Genomic DNA, 16,741 nt, shown 5'->3' on the forward strand with positions numbered 1-16,741 from the left:
CCAGCTAGCTTACACCTGAAATAATTACACAGAAACTGTATTCATTTAAACATTGCCTGGCCCATTAGCTCTAACTTCTTATTGGCTAATTCTTACACCTTAATTTAACCCTTTTCTATGTATTATATACATTTCTGCGTATGGCCACGTGACTGTGGCTTACCAGAAAGATTCTAATCAGTCCCTCTCAGGCAGGAGATTGATGGCATCTGTCACTGCCCTTCTTCCCAGCATTCAGTTCTGTCTACTCCACCTACCTAAGTCCTGTCCTATGAACTAGACCATGGCAGTTCCTTTATTCATACCCAATGAAAGCAACACACAAGCAGAAGGAACTCCTCACCATTTCCCCTTCCCTAATTCCTGCTTAAATACTGCGGAAGATCAGAAGCAGAACTCATGGTGTAATGCTTTTATTCCCAAAGCCTTTTCATAGTTGCTTCTTATCTGATAGATAGGGAAATGCTTATGTATTTGAACCGTCTTGCTTTAAAAGGAGCTCTTTATGCTCCAATCCCAGTGTGTGTCGGGGTTACCTGGAGTGTTTATACTGACCCATGGCCAGACTTTACCCCTAGAGTTTCACTCAGTAGATTTAAGTGCAGACTCTATTAAAATATGGGTGGGCCTGATACAGGAGGCTGGGCAATCGCACTAAGAACAGCTACTCAAAGCAGCAGTCTATGTGTTCTCTCAAAACACATAAAGGAGGAAGGATCTAGAAATAGGGAGGGAGAATTACATTTAGAGGGTTGGTTTTCCTTTTGGTAGTTCTGCCATGTTATATCTCTAATCATTAATGGTGAACAATTGTAAAATTAAAGTAATTCTAGAATATACATATTCTAGAATTATAGGCTATATATGTATATATATATATATATATTGTAATTGATAAATTATGTTCAAAGAGCTATCTTTCTTACTTGTGGACTAAAATCTTACAAGTTTTTGTTTAACATCAACATTTTGCATTGAAAAACTAACTTCTGAATGATGTAATGACTAGATGGGTTCACATCACCACCCAGGCTCTTCAGGTACCTCCCTGCCATCCATCCCATCCCCTCTCTTTTGTTAGATATTTTTATTTGTGGAACCCCACGTCTATCTGAAATGCAAGGTGGAATATCTAGTATGAATACAAGTTGAGTAGAACACGGGTCTCTGGGTTCTGGGCTTTCATTTCTTTAATTCACTTGAATCAGCCCTAACATGAAGAAAAATTCTAAGTTTTCTTTTATCATATTCATCATATCAATCAAAACAATAAAATATTGTAAGTTTTCTTCAGAAAAGTCTGTGAATAACATACTGCTAAATGCAAATGCATTAACCATCTTGCAATCTCTCCATCCAGACTTCTCTTCATAAGGCATCAGGAGAGATCTGGTCAGAGAAAGCATAGTCTAGGCATTTCTAGAAGGTACTAAAAGTCTACAGTCTAAAATATAAGCAGGATTTGTTTGGAAGTGTATTACTTTAGTTCAGCAGTTTCTGAATTGAATAGGAAGGTGGGTGTTTAATCTTTAAGCTACTTACTACAAGTTAGAAGGAATATGAAATTATTTAGCCAGGAATATGATATGCTTTTTGGAACCCAGAGAGTAGAGTGAAAATTCTTCATGTGACCCAATAATCCTTAAATCAGAACACAATTCTACTGCGAAGAATGGAACAACAGTTCACAGCTGTTTCCCCAAAGGGGGAGAAACTGATTCAACCTTTGTCCTACCGACTTCCCTTCTTCGGTCCCTTCAAATGCTTTCCAAAATGTTTTGAAATATCTGTCCTGAAAATTTCTGTCTTTGCTAATATTCGTGTATAGTTTTTGTATCTACCTAACTCAATGCAAAATTTATATATTTCTTTAATGATATTAGCAAACCTTACATGCTCAAGAGTATAATTTTTTGTGTATCTCTAGAGCTCAGCCCCTCTCTAGTTATATTCACTTCTATATAATTCAATTGAACTATAGAATGTTGGAGTCAATGGCTTCTTTAAGATAGCACTTAATGTCCAAACTATTGTTGCACAGAGCAGGTAGTTACAGAACTACCTAAAAACATATTCATATCTTATAACAAAGTGTGTAACTGGACTAAAGCATCCTTCACTCTGGTGGCAGCATCCTCTTTGCTATAACATTGTATACTATCTGGAATTTGTCTCTTTTCCTAGGAAGCCAAGATACATGTTAGAGTCAAGTCAAAGTCTCTTGCTGAGTATCAGAGAGTTCAGAAGAAAAAAAAGTGCAAAATACATTTAGATAAGACCAAATAGTGTGCACATGACTCCTACGTAACCCATTTATGCCATGCTGGCCTGCACCATGTAATAGCAGTCGGAGCTCCAGTTTCTTCTTCAAAGAAATGAGAAACCAAATTACCTTTTGTGAAGGATTGCAGCTATGACACCATATGGCCAAACTTGCCCTTCATGAAGAGAGTATCTGTGGTCTTCCTGTCATATAGTTCCCATACTAATTCTTTCTCTAAGCTATAGTTTTGCTTTCAATTGCTGCACCTCTGGCTTCCTGTCACTGTCCTTGGTGATTTTCACAGTGTCTGACTATGACTTTTTCCATCTTCTGATCTTTTCTCATGAACTGCCCTCAGAGCATCTATACTGAGCAGGGATTGTTTACAATGAGACAGTGACATCAACTCTCTGCATACCCTGCTGTTTTGTTTGAGGACACTTTTAACCCTGCTTTTTGTTCATTTTTGAAAGTCATAGTCATTGATTAGGCATCAGAAAACTGGTAATGAAACCTTCCTAACCTAGACAAAAAATACTTCAATTGGTCATGGTTTTGTGGTCAACTAAGCCCAGCAGAGGAAGGAGGCAGATCTTTGTGAGTTCAGGGAGCCCAGCTTTGTCTACATAATGATATCCAGGCCAATCATGGCTACATAGTGAGGCAGTGTCTCATCAACAACAACAATACCAAATAAATATATCAGAACTGTGAATATTAAGATTCAGAGTTTTTGTTCAGTTCTCACGTCATACCTTGATCTTTGAGCTTAGACTTTTGGGAAGTTCGTTGATATACCTCTCGCCACAGCAATCTGAGATGCTCCTTTGCACTTTGACCTGCCACCAGTGGTGAAATACCACGTTTGAAAGGACAAGTTAGAGGAAAGAATATTCTTGAGACAGCCAGGGAATCTTTCATTTGAAAATTTCTCCATTATTTTGCAACTCTGTTAAATCGCCAACAGCATTGCAAGATTTGGCTTGTGGACACCTGGAAAATGTGAGACTCGAATATTTCATGTGGACACTCTGACTTCACTTCCCCTGGGGAAAAAGGAAGTGACTGAACAGCATGTGTTCAATTTGCCCCTAAAGAGTAACACCTAGTGTGCTACAGGAAGCTTCCTGGTGGCATCATAGTCTTTCTACACTGACTTCCTATCTTTTCATCCCCAAATGAGTTTACTTAGCTGCTCACTTATTGAAACAAAGTGCTGTTCAGGGTCAGATTTAGCCCCAGGTAGAAAAGACAGATGTTTATGGGATATACTTTTAAAAATGTTCACAAGCCTCCTACAGAAAATACTTTCCTTAACATCCTTACTAAAATTCCCATATTAGTCATTTCCTTGGAATGGAGCAATGAGAAAGGAAAAAAAAAAAAACTTCTGATAAAATATACAAAGATCCAAAAGTTACAGCACACAAAGCCTCTTCACTTACTGTTCAAATTAGGAGGATTTTAAGACACTTAAAAGGAATAAAGAAGGAAGAATTTTGATAAGAAATGGGAGGTAAACAAGGCATGGAACATGTCAAAGCTTGGAAAGGAACAGAAACCTAAGGAATTTCAGTCATGTTCTTCAAATGGAGTTTCAAAAAAATTAAACCATACAGTATATTCCTGTATATCCATCAACACAGTTTATTGTCTTTTTATTCTTCCGTCTATCCATCCATCTACTGCAGAATTGTTTTTTGAGTATTTTTGTTTGAGATATTGCAGTGATATACTGGGATTAACAAAGAGATTGAGTCTGTGTTTTGCTTATTTATTGATTGAGATTTTATGTTTTGTTTTCCTTTCTTTCTTTCTTTCTTTTTTTTTTTTTAATTTAAGAAAGGGTCTTACTATACAGCTCTGATTGGCCTAGACCTCACTTTATAAACCAGGCTGTGATGTCGCACCTTGTCCAGTTTGAATCCCTATTGGAAAAATTTTCCAAAAGGGCTTGACAGAGTTATGGTTTAATAGTTGAGAGTGCTTGCTGCATGCCAGGCATGGTGGCACATGCTTTTAATCCCAGGACTCAGAGGTAGAGACAGGAGGACCTCTGTGAGTTCAAGGCAAGCCTGGTCTACCAAGAAAGTTCCAGGACAGCCAAAGTACACAGAGAAACCCTGTCTCAAAAAACCAAAACAAAACAAAAACAAAATCAATCAAACAAATGCTTGTTGCTCTTCCACAGGCCTGGAGCTTAGTTCCCAGCACCTAAGTCAGGCAGCTCTCAACCATCTGTAACTACAGATGTTCCCACTACCTCTTCTAGCCTCAGTGGCATATGGATTGGTACACACACACACACACACACACACACACACACACACGCGCACACACCAATACCCATAGTTAAATATTAAAAACTGCCTATGAGGCAATAGAAGCATATAAATAAAATTCATCTATCTACAGGTGAGAAAATGGTAATTAGTGTGTGTCTGTCTTATCCAAAATTTACAAGTAACATTAGGCAAGACTAAAATGTGATCTCAGTTCATCTATCTCAAAAAAATGCACATATAACTATTGCAGAACTGTCAAAAAGCACAGGAACTGTAGGCGACATAGAAGTGACATCACAAAAGCTGAATAGTCTTCTGTATACAAGTACTCATCTAGTTAAAAAGTAAATATAACTCATCAGATAAAACTGCGCTATCATAGCCGTGGCTTTATTCCTAGAACATCAGTAAACACTGTCACCAACTGATGGCTAATTCATGAAGGATGAACTGTGTCCTTATGGTTGAAAAAGGCTAGCAGGAAATGTCTTTGCTTTGTTCAAGTCTATGTGTAACTATTGAAAATGTATATTAAAATTAGAGTAGCTGAGATGCACTAGGATTCTGATACTTTCACTGTGACTAAAGATGGCTGTTGGACCTTCCTGGGATTCATGGAGCAGAAAGGTGGTAACAGATTCTGGGAGGCCAATGAGGACTTCTGAAGAAGATGGATATTGTCAGGAGGAGTATAGGAAACCATAGCATCTAGCTTGACACATTTATAGGCCACAGTCATGACTGAATGACCAAGAATCAGCCTGGACCACAAAATAACCAGGCTAGTGCCAGAGGCAGCTGGGGAGAACTAGGAAAAGGGCCAAGCCAATAATGAAAGGGGGAAGTAAGGTACACATTAAGCTCCCCAATGGGAAAAAATAAGCAAAGTTTCCAGGATATTTCTAAGAAAAATTTGAAATATTAACCTTTTTGCTAAAGTAGCAAAAAATGGCAAATTTACTGGTTTCTCTAAGTATATTCTATTGCTTTATTTTTTTTTTCTTGAAGTCTTGAGGTGGTGAGGCCTCATTGAGCAGTAGTGAGTGAGGTCTTGAGACTTAACAAGTTATACACCAGTCAATTACTCAGAGTTCAGAACGAGTGGGCTATTTTTCCGGTGTTCGGAATCAGCATTTGTTGGAGCTGGGTTCTGGGGGCTGAGCCCACATCCCTGAGAGAGCCGGGGTTCCAGTGGGCCGATAAGCTGTCTTATTTCCTGAAGTGAGACTGCCACTGGAACCCAGGGCACTTGATTGAAATTTCAGACATGTGATTTTGTCAGAGATCGGATGCCTTTCTTTTGGAATGCCTTGCCTTAATAACTTCTTTAACCCATTGCCAATCTTGGTGGGAAGCATGCCTCCCATGATTGGGAAATTAATGAACAGGCACCAGCTAAAGCAATTAAACCCAAACACCCCTGATTTCAGTGTTAGGCAAAAGGCTGCCTTGAATTTCTCTTGACAATGCGGAAGCCTAGGCATCTCCGAACTGTTGAATTATTGAGGTGAACTGTAACAGCATACAGGAAGGGGCTGTCACAGCAGCTGGGTTCAGCGAGGCAGACTCTGGACAAGATGCCTAGACCTGAGGCAACTCATTTGCTGTTCCCCAAGGTCATTAAGTGCTAGGTGGCCAACAGCCGCACGAATGTACTGGGTTTCCCGAGGTCCAAGGGTGCTTGCTTGTTTAAGAAAAGCTAAAGTCTTCTCTGGTGTCTACCACAACATCACAGTTCCCATGCCCTGATGCATTCCTCTTTCCAGATCCCAGGCCTTTTTTTCTCTCGCCTCCCTTCGTGCACTCCAGGATGTAGACAAAATGAAATCCAAGTGACCTATGTGGGGGTGGATTTTTTTTTTTAGAGACAAACAGAAAATTAAGTGAAAAATAAAAAAAAAAAATTCTGTTCTCACTTTTTTCTTTTTGGAAGGGGTATGTTTGTTTTCTCAGAGACACTTTCTGGCAGCGATGAAGGAATTCAGTTCTATTAAACTCTTTTCTTAAAAAAAAAAAAAAAGTATTAGCCCTTGCTTAACTTTGTTTTCTGACTCCTAAGTCTAACGAAAACCTATGGCACTTGCTTTTTTGTAAAACTGACTGTGTCAAGTCTTCTGATTTGAGAATACATTTTCTGAAAAGGTAGAATATTTTCATAAAGCATTAGCAATATTTAGATTATTACCTAATATGATAGGAGAAAATACTTGAAAAAAATTTTAGAGACATTAACATTAGGTAAACGAGAATCAAATCATGATGTTTGCTAAGTTATTTAATAATCGTGAAAAGCAATAATATTAAACAATAAGTTAAAAGAAATACTTTCTAAATATTTCAGTTGTTCTGAATCACAAACACAATTTTAAAAAAAAAGACTAGTAACTATTAAGAGTGAACTATTCCTGGTTGCACCAGGAGAACCTGAAGAAAATTGTGCATTTGACACAAGTAGATTTTTCATCATAGTCCTCCTTGTTAACACTGCTCTCGTCTCTGCTCAGAGTCATACTCAGTACCAGCTGTATGCCTTATTTCTCTCATTTACTGTCTCAGTATTTATGGTGTTAAACTGTATTATTAAAACTAATTCTAGGGGTTAGCAATGGAGGCAGGGACTTGGAAATCCCCATAGAACATATCCAGATAATGTCCTTTGAAAACTAGAAAAATGAATATAAAGGTGAGAATTTGCTGGATGATTTTGCAATCACATTTGAACAGCTTTTTGGATGAAGGAGTAGTGGTAAGCCAGAGGAGTAACAAAGTCTACATGGTGCCAATCATAGGTAAAATGGGACCCATAAAATCTACTGATCTGAATCACCATCATCATCTGAGAATAAAGAAACAGGCTTAGTACTAGCCTTTGTGCTGACCATACTTCCTCCTCTGTCTACCGCATACTCCCTATCCTGTCAGTTTGATCTCTTGGATCTGCTCTGCAAGCTTCATGGCGTCTTATTTCAATCCTGTCATCACTATGTCTTTCCAGAATTGCCATGACCAGGTGAGGTTTTGGTGGCTCCTGTATAAACTGTCAAAGCTCTTAGAAAGGCCCCTCTTCCATGGCCCAAGTCCCAGAGAACCAGAAGTCCTTCAATAAGAAGTTGGTGGACAAGAAAGACATCAGTCCATAGGCAAAACAATACCATCAGGAATCTTCAGTTGGAGCCGGGTGCGAAGCTGAAATGAGAAGACAATCTCCCTTACTCCTGAAAAACAACATGGTGGACATCGCAGGAAAAGATGCCAATTTCAGCATAGGCCTGAAATTAAGGGCCAAGACCAGTTCCAGAGATATAACAACATTAAGTATAACCTAAGCCTCATTTAAGACAGAAACCATAATTCCTTTTATGGTCCACCCTTGGCAAAGCTAAGTTAAACTGTAGTTCGGCCACCTCGGGAAGGTGTGGGAACAAGCTGTAGTGGCTGTTCAGAAAACAGGAGAATTTCCAAACAAGGTGAGTTTCCCTCCTCCATCGCCTAATTTACCATTAACATAGGAAGAAAGTCTGTAAGCTATACTTACTCCATTCTTTAAACAGCATGATATGATAGCCTTTTTCATTTCTCCCCACACTGTGTTTTGTTGTTTTTGTCTCAGAGGCTTTAGCACAAGATGGGGACTTGTGCTGGGAGGCCGGCAGATTACAAGAAATAATGACCTGTATATATTTAGTTGTTCAAAGGAAATTAGAGTAGCCTGATTTTTATTATTCCCCATTGCCTCACGTTCTCTGGTGTAATAACTTGCCCTGTTCTCTAATTTGCTTTTACATCATTGGAAATGTATAGCATTTAGCCCACATACTCCCATGACCAATCAGGACCTGCTGCTGAGCTAGGTTAACACAACCTTGCAGGGAATGGCAAGATTTCCTGGGGCAGGCCAGCCAGAGATGGCAATGAGCTTATCTCCCCGGAAGCCACGTCTGGCGAAAGCCCTTAGCACTTTTACCCCTTGAACCCATTGACCTCCGCGGGCCCTACTCTGGAGCATAGTAGCTGTCTTTTCAAGAACGGTGTCGGAGAAAATATCTTTTGTCAGAGAAAACATTTGTATGTAACTGCTTAGGGTTAACTTTTTCGTTGCTAATTTCCCAGTGCATGTCCAAGAATACCGCCTCGCCCTGCCTCTCCATTCCTCTAATCGCTTACCGTTTTCTCTCACACTAAAAATCTAAAAGCCATCTGCTTTTAATTTTTTCTCAGAAGAAGAAACAGCTGTTTCAGACATTCTGGGTGTGTGGTGATGTATATGTATGGTTTTTGTATGTCTGTGTACAGATGTAGGAGAAGATACACACGCCTGTGTACATATTCACATAGAGTCCAAGGTTAGATGTCTTCTTCAGTTGCTCCCCACCCTATCAGTGTAGACACAGCCTCTCACCTACTTAGAGCTCACTCTTCAGCAGGAGCCAGGAATCCTCAGGTCTCTGCCTCCCCAGTGTTTGGATTACAGCCACATGCCATCACCCTGACAGCTTCTAGTTTCTTACACAGGTGTGGTAGATCTTCAGCCCATACGCTTGTACAGCAAGCATTTAACTAATCGAGCCACCCCAGCCATATTTCAAATGTTTGTAAGAACTCCATCTAGACCTACCCCACCCCCCCATAACACATGTCTGGTATTTGTACTCATTTGAGACAAAAGCAACATGTGAAAAACAGGCAAAAGTGATTTCCACTTAATTAAGGGTGCTTTTCAAGACGTTTAGTGAATTTGTGTTCTTTTCTTTAAATTCTACTCTTAAATAGGCAGGATTTGGCAAGATAAAAATGACAAGAACTATATAGTAAGCAGTTTTAATAATCACGACTTCTGAAATTTACTTCAGGAGCATATTTTAGGAGCTCAGTAAATTTGATCTTTATAAACGTTTCTTTTTCTCTCCTCAAACATTTTTTTGCAGCCTGGGCAATTGCTTCATTATTAACCAAGTCTCCATTCCAAAACAAACTCGGGCCCCTCATATTCACCCGACTTTAATTTCCTTCAGTCTCATATATTTTAAGATTAACTACTGGTTTTGTTTTGTTCCCTTCTTGCCTGCTCTGGGCACCATAATTTTTCTCATTGTGATTTCTTAGAAATAACACATTCCTTTTAGTACTGTCAAATGCAATACTTCTAATTGTTTTCTGCTTTTTCTAAATCATCACTAACCTCCCCCCCCCTCCATAAAGAACCAAACTACTGTGGCTCAGGAGATAACTTTTAATGATCTTACTTTATAGTTAACTTACTGTCCTGACTGTCCTTTTATTACTGGAGCTTAGGCAATTCAACCCTCTTACTAAATTGTACCCCTTGCCCTAAATTCCACTCATGGGTAACACGGTTACTTGGATGAGTCTGTCTGTCTCCAGAGGTGGTGCAATCCTTTTGAGATTTCCCCAGATCATAACCTTTCAAGGGGCAATTTTCATTTCAGAACAAGATTAGATAGGAAATTTGTACCTCTGTGCACAAGTAAATCAGTCAACAGTTACCCTTCCCAGAGACTGACCAGGTGCTTGACTGTGGGGCCAGGATGGGGGAGGGCTGGGAAAGTGTAATGAGGCAGAGAAGAAAAATGCTAACATTTTCTCTGCAGTGACAAAAATATTCAGTTTCTGAACTCCAGAAAACATTTCATTCCATTTGATTCCACTAATTCCAAAATGAGTCCTTTGGGAATCCTGCAGAACATCATGAGGGCAAAAGAGGCAGATTATATATCTACTTCTCTTAAGATTCGGATTCCACTTTTTGGGATCCTAGTCTCTTTGAATGTATACCTAGCTCGGCCTGGATACAGTGGGGAGGGCCTTGGACTTTCCACAAAGCAATGTGCCTTGTCCTCTCTTAGGATAGAATGGGGGTGGGGTGGGAGGGTTTGTGAAGGGAATGGGAAGAGGTGAGGGAGTGGGAATTTGGATTGGTAATTTAAAAAAAAAGTCTAATAAATAAAAAAAAAGATTCTGATTCCAGTTTTCCTGTCATTCCCAGAGGTGGTAGCAGTTCTGTGGCCTCAAATAATTTTTTGATATTGCAACTCAACTTATCTTAAAATTCATGTATCTGGAGTGACTTTCCATGAGTTTAAATCTATTCACAGGGTTTCACAACTAAAACCAAAAGCATATATATATAGAAGTAGTTATTGGCCCTTAACAAATGTGTTACTTTCTTTATAGATAAATCTATTTCATAAATATATACTATGCATCCTTTTGTTACTAGCTTCTTTTACTCAATATAATCCTCAGAAGGGCCACACATGGTATAACATATGCTGACTAAAAAAAAAGCCAGTATGTGTTTCTATTTTTCCCTTTATTTCTATTGTTATTGCCATAATCCTAGTGAATATAAAACAATATATTATGTCTGATTTTCATTTCCTTGATAGGTAGCAATAAACTTTCCCATGGATTTGTGCACATATTCCGTATCTTCTTTGGAGGGGTAATCCATGACTTTGTTAACTGTATGGGACAGCTCATTTTTCTATTATGTAGCCAAATGATCTCTTTATGTACTGTAAGCACAAGTCGATCATCAGAGGTGTCATCTACCTACGTACTTCATCTAGCCTCTTGATTGACTTTCATAATTTCTATTTCAAGCTTTGAAGGTTAAAACTTTTCATTTTTCTGTAGCTCGGTTGTTTTTATCTTTTGTTATTCATGACGCTAGTACTACTTCTGAAAATCTTTTCCGGCTCAAGATAACAAAGATTTATGCCTGTAATCTTTGGGACTCTTGTGACATTAGGTCTATGTTTAAGTCTCTGGACCATTTTGTATGTGCTGTGAGACAGATTCCAAGTCTTTTGATTTTTTTCCTTTTTTTTTTTTTTTTTTGCATATGGGTTTAGAGTTTTCTCAACACTGGTTAAAAATACTATTTTTTTAACCACTAAACTGTACCAGCAACCTTATTATAAATATGAAAGCTTACAATGCAATCTACATTGTACATAGAGTTTTCTGTATATCAGATCATGACTATCCAAATATATATATATATATAATTTTTTTTCCAATCAGGAATCCTTAATCTCTTTTTCCTACATAATTGTTCTTACTAGAAAATGTTGCTTATAATTGACTATATTATAATCAGCCTAATATATATGACTGAGGGTTTTGTAGCTACCCTTTATCAAGCTAATAAAATTCACTTTATTTCCTAGTTTATTAATTGCTTTTGCTATGGCAAAGTGTTGGATTTTGTCAAATGCTGTTTCTGTATCTATTGAGATAATCATATTGCTTTGTCCTTTATGGACATTTTACTGATTTCAGATGCTAAAAAAACTTCTAATGAATCCCACTCAGTCATGATCATATTTTTTTAATATCTTATATACAACTTGCCAGCATTTGTCAAGGATTTTTTATCTGTGTAAGAAATTTTTTCTGTATAACATTTTTTATTTATTCTGACATTGACTGTCAGTAATAGGAGGCTGTGAGTGATGAAATAGCTTTTCTTTGTCTAATTTTAGGGAAAGTACATGAAGAATCAGTACTAATTTCTTGAGATAGCTAGTCAGTAAAGCAATCTTTGGTTAAAAATATATTCGGAGCAATATATAAACTGCTACACAAACCTGCTGTATTGGTCTGACCTGCATTTCCATGTTTCTAAGGTAGAGACATTGAATCTTATTTGCAAAGCTAAACTCATTGGACAATTATCAATGACATCTTTATGAAGGACATGAAAGTAGAGCATTCCTTAAAATATAACAACAAGGAAAAACCGGTGGAGAGTTCCCGTGAGCTGCAGAGACTCCGTGTCTGAAATTGCCTTTGTGAGCTGCCATGAAAGGCATCTCAATTAAATATTATATGGATTTTTGAGTAATGACTAGGAGAGATGTCAACATTTAGGTTTCCCTCAAGTCCTAGGAAGTACTACTATACCTCTGTAAAGGTAGCATTAATGTCTGAACAACTATTTTCACTCTATTGAATTGTCTCTTAAAATAAAAATGAAGTCCCACATATTTTAAAATCTTGAGTTTAATGGCTAAAATCTGTATCTGTTGCATTAGAAAGTCAGTGACATATCATATTCTGTAAAGATTTCTACAGTACAACAATTAGAATTGGCCAGTCCTTCAAAAAAGTTCAGCCATTCAGTTCTTCTAGGCTGTTAATTTCAGTGTAACAGAGAGAGTAAGCTACTAATTATGGACCCAGCATTTCTGAGATAGATGTCTGGTTTAGCACATTGCAGTTTTTAAACTTAAGAATTATTTTTCTTTCAGTGATTCAATTTCTTTTTTTAAATATTTGTTTGTTTGTTTGTTTGTTTATTATGTATCCAATATTTTTTCTGCGTGTATGCCTGAAGGCCAGAAGAGGGCACCAGACCTCATTAGAGATGGTTGTGAGCCACCATGTGGTTGCTGGGAATTGAACTCAGGACTTTTGGAAGAGCAGGCAATGCTCTTAACTGCTGAGCCATCTCTGCAGCCTCCAGTGGTTCAATTTCTTAAACTTTAAAAATAGAGATTATATGTATCCTCAATATAATATTTTCATGTATATTGATATGTGGATTATGTGTTATTTACTCAATGGCTACCATTGTCTTTAATATTTCCAGAAACAATCAGCTACGGGGCCAAAGTCTGTGTGATGTACCCAATCACTTATTGTTGTCTGAGTCTGCTCATTCCTTCCTAGGATCCCAAACTCGAAAATAACCACACAGAAACTGTATTAATTAAATCACTGCTTGGCCTATTAGCTCTACACTCTTATTGTCTACCTCTTCTATCTTAAATCAACCCATTTCCATTATTTTATATTTTACCATGAGGTGTGTGGTTTACTGGCATGATTCCAGTTTATCTGTTTGCTGCAGTGGCTACCTGGCATTCCATTGACTCTACCTTCTTTCTCCCAGCATTTAGTTTAGTTTTCCCACCTATCTCTACTCTGCCCTACCACAGGCCAAAGCAGCTTCTTTATTCATTAACAAATAGAAGCAACATATATACAGAAAGACTTCCCACACCAGCTTACCCACCTACTCTTCCTGAAATGACATCACCATTCCCATTATTCCTATTATTCTTAATAGGAGTATAATAATTCCTGTTATTCATCTTCTGTCCTGTCCTTGATACTTTTTCAAGATCTAGGGCATCTTTCTATAGATTTTCCCTCATGTCCCTTCTGTTTTTCTTCAGCATTAGAGAATTTACTAATACTGTTGAGCAGAGCTCTTCAAGTTTTGCTTCCAGTGTTTTGAACATGTATTGAGTCTGTCAAGCTAAGTGCTGGTACCTTAAACTCATTTTTTCCAGTCTATGTCAATATGTGCAGAGCATGAATAGGCATTCCGAGTTTATAGATTATTAAAAGGGATAACAGAACTTGGTGACCTATTTAGTACATTCAGTTTACACATGATCTTCCTACAAAATACATTTGTTCTTCTGAGTATGAAATCCATGCTGCTTCTTATTCTTCAAGTGGCTGCCAAGGCAATTTTGCTATGGTGTAGTTTTGATTATAGCACACTCCACTTGATGGGTCCTTATTGCCTATAAAATAAAGCCCAAACTCTTAGCTTGAGAATTCAAAGCTTGTGATAATCTGGTTTAAACCTACTTTTTAGACTCTACTCACTGATCTTTCTCACACCCACTCCACTCCAACCAAAACATATGACTTTTCACTGCAAGTATGGCCTTGACTTCCCTCTATAACTGCCTCTTCCTATGTCCTCCATCCAGTTCCACCTCTACCATGAAGGCTCTCTATCTTGGACAGATGTGAAATCCTTGCATCTCTCAGTCAGTCATTTGGATTGTGTCAGCTTACGATTTACAACCTTCTTAACATAGGAAAAATACTAGAGGGAAGTGACATCAAGAGGATTTCAAGAAAAGTAGTCTGAGGGAAAAGCTAGAGTTAGTTACATAGACAAGGAAAAACCAAAAGCAAAAGGGGAGAATACGGTAATACAGAGTAAACGTATATTGTGCTGAGAAAGGACCTGACTTGTTTCATTTTCCCACTCATTAGAACATATAAATTATTAGGTGAAGTGAAGGGTATCAACAGATAAGAATTTTGGCAGTATCAGGAGATTGGCTTCCATATGAAATTACTGGCTTGGCATATTTTATATGTTATTTCTGGCTGTTAATTCAGTTTGACTCAGGCTTTTGTGTATGGAGTGCTTTTCCAAAACTGAAGATATTCCTGAGAGTTAGAAGGATGGGAAGAAGCCAGGAGTAGCCATATTCCATGAAATTAATTACTTGGACAGATGCTTGTCAAAGTACACCAAAATGGATGTTAAGTACTCATATGTGAACATATTCCAACTTTTATGTAAACCTGAAAGTTGTGGAGCATGGAAACTTTGTCTTATTCTTAGAGACTCCATTAACACCTTTCATGTAATGATGCACAGTTGCTTTTCATAAGATTTAACATTTTATTTTCAATGATTGAATATAATCTCTATAAGAATGATGAGTTACATGGGTGGAGACAGAGGAGAGAAGAGAGATGCACGTGTCCGGAGCCAAGATTTGGTGAGATGACATGTGTTTCTTAGCCTTGGTATGTACAGCTTAAGGCAAGATTCCTTAACTTTTGTACTATCATATTTTGGTTACTTAATTCTTTGTTATATGGGCAAGTCCTTTGACTTACATAACCTATAGGAGTGTAACTGGTTATTATTACTATTTTAAAAGCATTTCCCAGTATCTACATCCAAAAGATGTCCCCTGACTTGGCCAAACAGCTCCAGTGAGCCATAAAATTTTGAAGAGAGTGGTAGACAATGAAACCTAGAAGATTTCATACAACTAACTCACTTAAAGCTACCATCCTGTATGGATTTATAAGAATTAGATCTAATACTGGCAGAGGTATGGCTAAGGGAAATAACTATGGAAAGAATTTTCCAAAAAGAAAGTACTCACTGATGCCAGCAACAAACATTCCACGTGCCGTCTGGGTATAGGGTCTAGAAAAGCTTCTTAAGAGGTTGTCAAACTGTAGTGTCAACAGATGTCTTGGGAACCTGAGCAGTGATAAAAAAGAGTAAATAATCCCTTTGTAGGCTCCAGAAGGTCAGGCATAAGAAAAGAGTTTAGAGAGATACCACACAATGCAAGAAAAAAAGACCTGATCCATCTTAGTATGTAAAACAAGATTCCAAATGTTTAGCTGAGGAAAAGGCTCAGTTCTAAAATCTGTAACCTTAGAGTAAACAAGACATGAAAATTTTTAAGTGCAATTTTTATAGAGTATGAGGGCAAGCCAGAGTCTGAGCTCAGCCTTGGAGTTCAAAAGAGGAGTAGGACATAACTAATACAGGGAGGTTTGTAAAAGCTAGAATTGATGTGCAGGAGAGCCTTGAATGGTACAGTGCCAGACCAAAACACTTCACTTATATTAGTTGCTGTATTTGTTGCTGTGAAAAAATACCTGCAACTTGAAGCAAGGAGGATTTGTATTGCTTACAATTATCAGGTGAAGTTTATCTTTGCGGGAAAAGACAGGAGCAGAAGCCAGGAGCCCTTAGTCCCATTCCATCTGTAGTCCGTAGTGAAAGAGAAATAAGACCTGGGCCCAGCTGCCTTCCTTTTGCTTTGTTTCGCTTTTTAGTCTGTGACTCAATCAGAGGAAATGGTGCTGCCATATTTAGAGTAGGCCTTCCCAACTAAATGAACCTAAACGAGATAATCCCGCCTAGAATTCTCTCTCCATGGTGATGCATGGTTAATAAAAACTCTGAGACAGATATGGGAGTTCAACCTGAAGACTAGAAAAGCAGCCAGTCACTGGCTCTCACCTCGACCTCAGTCCAAAAATGGCGATCCTGTCTCCAGGAATCATCAGAATGAGACTGGGTGTGTAAGCTGTCTCCTCCAGTCTTATGTCTTAATATTCCTCGCTATGGCTGGGATTAAGGGTGTGCACCACTACTGCCTCATTCTATGGCAAGCTAGTGTGGCTACTGTGATTAAAGGTGTGTGTCACCACTGCCTGGTCTTGAAAGCTGGCCAGATCCCTTGACAAACTTTATTTATTAAAATACAAACGAAATGCCACTATACCTTGGTGACTCCAAATCCTACTAAGTCACCATTGAATCCAGCAGAGTGAGTCAAAAGATGCTAACAGAATGCTAGTCAGGACCTTGCTAAAA

The sequence above is a fragment of the Chionomys nivalis genome, chromosome 22 (genome assembly GCF_950005125.1).
Source record: "Chionomys nivalis chromosome 22, mChiNiv1.1, whole genome shotgun sequence".
NCBI lineage: Eukaryota > Metazoa > Chordata > Mammalia > Rodentia > Cricetidae > Chionomys > Chionomys nivalis.